This window comes from Nymphaea colorata, chromosome 5 (genome assembly GCF_008831285.2).
Source record: "Nymphaea colorata isolate Beijing-Zhang1983 chromosome 5, ASM883128v2, whole genome shotgun sequence".
Classification (NCBI taxonomy): Eukaryota; Viridiplantae; Streptophyta; class Magnoliopsida; order Nymphaeales; family Nymphaeaceae; genus Nymphaea; species Nymphaea colorata.
Window position 1 is genome coordinate 20,745,845 of NC_045142.1, and position 6,293 is coordinate 20,752,137.

The 6,293-nt window shown below is 42.7% G+C and overlaps 1 pseudogene; it reads right to left on the bottom strand.

Annotated features, from left to right (window-relative positions):
• Positions 1–345: 345 nt before the first annotated feature.
• On the bottom strand, positions 346–2,110 carry LOC116255241 (aspartyl protease family protein 2-like; annotated as a pseudogene).
• Between the last annotated feature and the right edge of the window lie 4,183 nt (positions 2,111–6,293).

Here is a 6,293-nt window from a genome sequence, read left to right on the forward strand (position 1 = left end):
TATATATTTATTCAACATGGAAAAGTAATATCATCGACTACATGACACTCAGTCATTCCACTGAGATAAAACATAAGCAGCATCCAATGCTGCCAATTATAGACCAGTACAGAGAACCATGGAGATCATCACAAAAGAAATATATATACATACATACATATATATATATATATATACATTTGGCCCTTGGTACATTGCAAAAGAAAGCAGCCTCTTCCCCAAATCATACTTCACTTGCATGTTATGCTGCGCAACATTCCGGAAGATGGGCATCTCTCTGTCTTTAATGGTTAAGCAGGTCACTCCACTTCCAAACGTCATAAAGATATTTGAAGGTGGCAACTTTCAGTCTGCATTGGTGAAATGGAAGGTCATCTCTGGCAGCCTTTCATATGGATCACCATTATTCTTTACATGGTAGCACAGATAATCTTGCTTAGGAGGATGGAAGCGTTCAAGGTTTATGACATTAGGCACCGCATTTGCCACCTGATCACACACATCTTTGGCAAGAGAAGTCAATGTGGTACCCAAGTCTATGATGATCAATCTGGCATCACCCAACAATGCAACGCACCTGACTCGGGACGCGACGGGGTCGAACACGGCCCTGCGGCTGGATGTGGCCGATGTTGGTGTGGCCACTGCTGGTACCAGCGAAGGCAAAGCAGAACAAGCCAGTGGTGTTAACCGGAAGCGACAGGTCAAAACCTCAACTGAAGTGGAAGATGATGGTGGGCACCTTCACGACATCCTTGCCGCTCAGGTCATAGGACGTGGCGAAGAGAGAGAATCCAGAGGTCGTGCAGTTCAGCTGCATCGTCCCTGCCTGGAAAGCGTCCCTCATTGGGACATACGCCAGCTGTACCAGGCAGGTGACGAAGGTGCCGGAGTCAACAATGACCCCTTCGTTTCGATTGGCAATGACATCGTGACATTCACTCTCCAGGACCAGCAGCGGCTGCCCACATTGATTCCAACCAGCTGGACATAGTAGAAGGTCCCTAACTTGGGGTTCACCACCATGGGAGCAAAGACCGAGCTGTGACCGGGAGCCAAAAGCGCAGCGTCACCAATGATGAGTGTCGATGATAGAGTGGAGCCAGCTTGGCGGTCGGAGAGGTAGTAAGTGAAGCTTCGACCGAAGATCCGGCCAGCCTGCGAAGAGAAGTAAAGGTCACCGTGGCCGAGACCGAGGAGCCCTGCGGTGCCAACAAACAGGCCTTCATTGTCGTGGCCGCAGCCGAGGATGACTCAGCCGATGGAAGTCCATCCAAAGGTCAGGGTCTAGGTGGAAAGGTCGCCCCTAGTGGAGGATCTGTCGCTCTAAGACACTTGGTAAGGCGCAAACGGCCCCTAGAGCAGAACCTTTCTCAGGCATTGGAATTCCATATCTATGCCAACGAAAACAGTAAGGTTCTGCTCCAGGTGCCATTTGTGCCTTTACCAAGTGTCTTACGGCGACGGATCCTCCACTATGGGTGACTTTTCCACTGAGACCGTGACCTTCAGACGAACTTCCATCAGCCAAGTTGCCCGCGGCTGCGGCCATGACAACAAGGGCAACACAGATAACAAAACCTTTAAACAATCTCTTTTTTCCAACGCATTCACTGGTTATTGCGGTCACCCTTTGGTAAGTGTCTGCATCCTTCCTGCAAATATTTGTGATTGAAAGTCTTCCAATATTTGTGATCCATCGTCTTCAAGACTAATATTCACATCTTGATTTTACTGTCCAATGAAAAAGACACAAAAACAAATTGTGGAAGTCCAACCAAGCACTACAAGATTTGCCTAAGCGTAACATGCTACCAACTTTTCTCCATTGTGATGGTTTACACCAAGGAATATGTTTCTCAGTTCAATCACATGTTTCTTTCCTCCACAATTTCCAAATCCACATGCTCACATTTATCAGCAGCAACCGTAACTATGACTTCCACTATAAATACCAACACATTTCTCCTTAATACAACAACCTTTTAGCACTCACCATGGCTGCCTTCTTCTCCTCCTTAGCATTCGGCCTTTTCCTGCAGCTGCTCCTGCTTGTAATACTGCCTAACCCTGCCACCATCTTCGCTTCCAAACCTCTCGGCTTCTCCATAGACCTCATTCATTGAGACTCTATCACTCTCTCCTCTTTATGACCCCTCATTCACTCTTGCTCAATGAGTGGAGCAGGCAGCTCTGTGCTCAATGTTGTGCTCCCGCCGCATCACTTCCTCGTTTGCCAATACTACCAGCATGATCTCCAGCCCCGTGATGCCTGGCTCCGGCGAGTATCCCTCCTCTATTGGGCCACCCTTGGCACTGGTAGTGACCTCATATGGACGACGTGCTGCCCTTGTGACTCCTGCTCCAGCCAAACCTCAATGTTTGATCCACTTCAGTCCTGCACTTACAAGAGCCAGAGCTGCTCCACCAGCTCTTGCATGGAACTGGACGATCATGTTTGCACTATCAACCAACTTTGTGAATTCATATATTCCTATGGAGACAAATCCTTCATAAAAGGGACACTTGCCACCAACACACTCTTGTTTGACGATGATGCCAGCACCATCGAGCTTCAAGGAATTGTCTTTGGTTTTGTTCATAATGAAGGCACTCTGAATCCTAACTTGCTTGAAGTTCCTGGCCTTGTTGGCCTCGGCGGTGGTCCTCTCTCGCTTGTAAATCAGATTGGCTCTTCCATTGATAAGAAATTTGCTTACTGTCTTTTTTTCTAAGGCAATGAAAAAAATTCCATGGGACAGCTCAAATTCAGAAAGGACACAGAGCTTTCAGGCAAGGAAGAGGTTCAAGAAATGCCGATGGCACCAGGTAGTTCTCAAGGCACGTATTATGTGCTCAATCTGATTGACATAAGCGTCCGAAACAGCAGACTCAACATACAATTTTGTGATGCATAGAGAACTTTGTTGTTAAGAGACAAACTCGACTCAGGATGCGTCAGGCTCGAAGATGACCCGGATGCCCTGCTGCTGGATGTTGCCGATGATGGTGAGGCTGCTGCTGGTTCGGCGAAGGCAAAGCAGAACAAGCCAGCGGTGTTAAAAGATAGTTGCTCGCCAAAAGCAACAGGTTGGAACCTCGACCAAAGTGGAAGACAACGATGGGCACCTTCATGACATCCTTGCCACTCAGGTCGTAGCACGTGTCGAAGAGAGAGAATCTAGCAGTCGTGAGGTTCAGCTGTGTCGTCCCTGCCCAGAAAGCATCCTTCTTTGTGACGTACGTCGACTGTATCAAGCGGGTGACAGAGGTGCTGGAGTTGAGGATGACCCCTTTGTTTCCATTGGCAGAGACCTGGAATTCTGATGCCGCGATTTTCACTTGCCGGGGCCAGCAGCGGCCGCCCATGCTGATTCCAACCAGATGAACATAGTAGAAGGTCCCTAACTTGGGGTTCACCACCATGGGAGCGAAGACTGAGCAGTGGCTGGGAGCCAGCAGCGTCACCAATGATGAGCGTCGATGATGGAGTGGAGCCAGCTTGACGTTCAGAGAGGCAGTAAGAGAAGTGCCGACTGAATATCTGTCCGACCCGCAAGGTCATCTATTATTGTACAAGTTGAAATCATTTGACAATCCCTACTACAAGAAAGGCACTAAAACCAATAAGTAACAGAAAATGATGGCAATTACATTTCTATCTATATATAAAACAGATCTTTATACAATTAAACTATATACCTTCTTCACCTCATTACCTCAATTAAAAGAGCAAACACCATTTATGAGGACTTCTTTATAAAATTAGCCCAAAAGAATTTTTTTCAAAAAGTGTAATCTGCAATCAGGTGGGATTAAGAAGCCATTACACAAAATGGAACGAGCTAAAGGTAGATGTAGGTTTTTGCCATATCTCTTGTCGCTTTCAAGCAAATTTGCAGAAGTTTTGGTCCATTAATCAATGCCAACTTATTTTTTATTGTATATTCTTATCATTTTTTATTCACTTTGTCTGTAGAAAGTAAGATCTCTCTCTCTATATATATATATATAATCAGCTTCATTTTTAGACTGGTTTTTCGGGGTTATTTTCTCTCCGTAAGATCCCACTAGTCTTTAAAGCAGAAGAGATTGTTATGAAGGAAGGAAAGTAGAACTGAAAAATGAAAAGCCAGTATCTTAAGAAACCTATTGCACTCGTCTCTTTTATATAATTAAAATTCATTGTTATGTATCCTCCTTGTCATTTGTTTACTACATAGAAAATGTGTTGCACCAGCTGTTATTATGTAAATTATATATTTATTTAGTATGTAAAACATCAAGAGGGCACAAATAACAAAAAACGTTCTGTTCAAGGGTCATATGATCTTCACTAAACTATATTCTTGATTGTAAAAAAATTGCATTTCACATGTTCATGGATGAGCTGGTCAGGGCTGGTAGAGACCAAATGTACTTAACACTACCAATTTTCATTATATTGAACATTTACTCCTTCCTTAATATGTGTGCTAGAAGGATTAAGGGGGCGCACACTGAATCAACTAAGGAAACTGATGACACCCGTCATGGCCATGCTCACAAGATGGCTCCATTAGGGGCCGTTTGATGGCCTGGAAATATATTTCTGGAAATATATTTCTAGAAATATAGGAAATGAAAAAATGGAATGGAAAAGATTTTTGCGATTCCAATTTTGGTGTGTGTGTGATGACTCAGAAATATATTTCCAATTCCATATTTCTGAGTTTGATGGTACAGAAATATATTTTCAGAAAATTAATTCTTAGTTTGATAATAAGGAAACATTTATCCAGATTTACAAAAATATGGCAAGAACATGGTTATGAATGTATGGATGTATAGACCGGCTATAATCGCCCACACAATCGATTATAACAATTCTGATTTGCCAACCTTCTGCCCCTTTTCAAGTTGACATTGATTTGAACCTTTCGGTTCAAATTCACCCACCGGTCTAATGATGAACTCATTCACCCGGTTGAAGAGGGAGCGCCTTCCTCAACCGTAAGGATTGCATGAAAACAAAATCACAATTTTAACATTCTAAATTGAGATATTCATTACGAAGTACTGAATTGTTGCCCAATTGCATCTCACGCTTCATTACGCGGATGCAACAACTCAATTATAAGGAACATATAACAAACATGAAAGCCATAAAAAAACCAAAATTCAACAACACATCAATAGACTATCAAACATACCATACAATTTAACAACAAAGCGCAACGTCAACACAACATACACAGTCCCATCAGTGATAAAACGCATCAAACCACATACAAAGTCCCATCAGTGATAAAATATTTACATATTCCCATCAGTGTTCACTGTTCAGAAGAGCTTCAACGTTCAATAGAAAGCCAAGTGCATGTGTCGAGCATCCATAGAAGCAAATACATATGCAGTGTCTCTGCACCATAAGAAAACAAAAAACACAAACAGAATCAAATTTTCCCCTTGCACGACCTTCGAACATTCGTCACAATCATGTCAGTGCTTCATCTTCCATCAGTCCTCAAAACATAAACAAAGACGTCACATTTTCAAAGAGATTAAAGCGTAAAAAGCGATAAAATGAAATTGTTATTGTTACATCTAACCATTTTTTGAGTTTTTAAGTCCTTTTTCTGAAAAAGAAAACTTGTAGCTTCATATTTTCCCATATAAGCTGTGGCTTTGTCAAGCTGCAAAGATGAGGCAAGCTTAGAGCATAGTTTTAAACCTTGGTCACTCCAGTTACAACCCAGACTATTACTTCAGACCTGCTAGTTTCTCAACGATAGCAAAACCCAATTCTGTCTATCAGCAATATCTTGTGTTGTTGGGACCTGAACCTCAACCAGAACCAATCGTATCAGCTAGAAGTTTGTTTGCTGCTAGATGTAATCCTTGTTCAGCAGAATCAGACATCCATCATATGTTGTTTTTATCTCAGTTTAACATACAATTAAGTGCTTGTTCATTCTCTTCCATCTTAAGCAGATGTAATGAACAAAACCGACACATCCTGCATATTTGCTGCAATGCTTGTCCTTTCACTTTTGAAACAAGCAGTGGTGCTGAAGGACAATCCAGCAAAGAAGGGACTGTGAATCTGTGATGCTTTGTGCAAACACTTACGTTTCTCCTCAAGAACTTACTAAGCGCATCAGCTTATTTGAAGTGATGTAAGTCTTTTATCATTGTTAACTGCTTGTCATTAGGCATTCAAAATTCAACTTATCATTTGTTTGCAGCTCAACAATTGTTCGTGCGAGTTAATCCCTTGATTGTACATGGTATAAGGGATGTGTATGCTTGCC